The following is a 793-nucleotide window of genomic DNA, read 5'->3' as shown; positions in this document are numbered from 1 at the left end:
AATAGGATATTTCTAGAAAAGGGGTGGCGTGATACTAGTCACGTGACCTCGCTGACGCAACAATATTGATAGTAATACCTGTAATAATAATCTTTGACAGTAATATGGTAGTGATCATCAGTGCCCCTTGTCAGATGACCTTCCCATTTCTTAGTTATTCTCTTGGAAGATTTCAACTCCAGGAAGATCTTGCTAGCCTGGGGAATCTATGGTCCTGATGTATGTGTAACACATAAGATAACATCAGTGTTTTCCCACAACATATCCACAAATAGGGTCCTTGAATATTTTATCCTGATGCTTTGACTAATTTCAGATAAGGCTTTCACTGCTAAAGTTTTTTTCTTATCATTATCACTGGCTGAATAGTTGGCAGACTGGGCATCGTTAGTCCGATTTGACCCTCGCTGCTTGGTTTAGTTGGAATCAGCTGGAATATAATTTGTTTTGGCAGTTCCAAGAATTTCAGGTTGGCTCAGAGGTGTTCTCAGTCAGTTCTCATATATCCAATGCATTATTGAGCAAAGTGTCTTTATCCACCAATTCTCGTAAGATCAAGAAGGTCGTCAGTACTGAAGGAATCTAGCCATCCTCAAAATTACCAAAGAGAGAATTCTCGATAAAGTCTCTTTTCATATTAGCACATATAAATGCAAAGAATTTGAAATGAAACCTTCAAAATGACTATTTAAAAAATATTGTTACGCCCGCCTCCAGTCGTTATTTAATTTTCCGTAAATGCGTTCCGACGAAACTTTAGCGACACAAGTCCTTTCTTAAATAAAACTGGTTT

The sequence above is a fragment of the Limulus polyphemus genome, unplaced genomic scaffold (genome assembly GCF_000517525.1).
Source record: "Limulus polyphemus unplaced genomic scaffold, Limulus_polyphemus-2.1.2 Scaffold7389, whole genome shotgun sequence".
Taxonomy (NCBI): domain Eukaryota; kingdom Metazoa; phylum Arthropoda; class Merostomata; order Xiphosura; family Limulidae; genus Limulus; species Limulus polyphemus.
Note: the sequence above shows the minus strand (reverse complement) of the source record.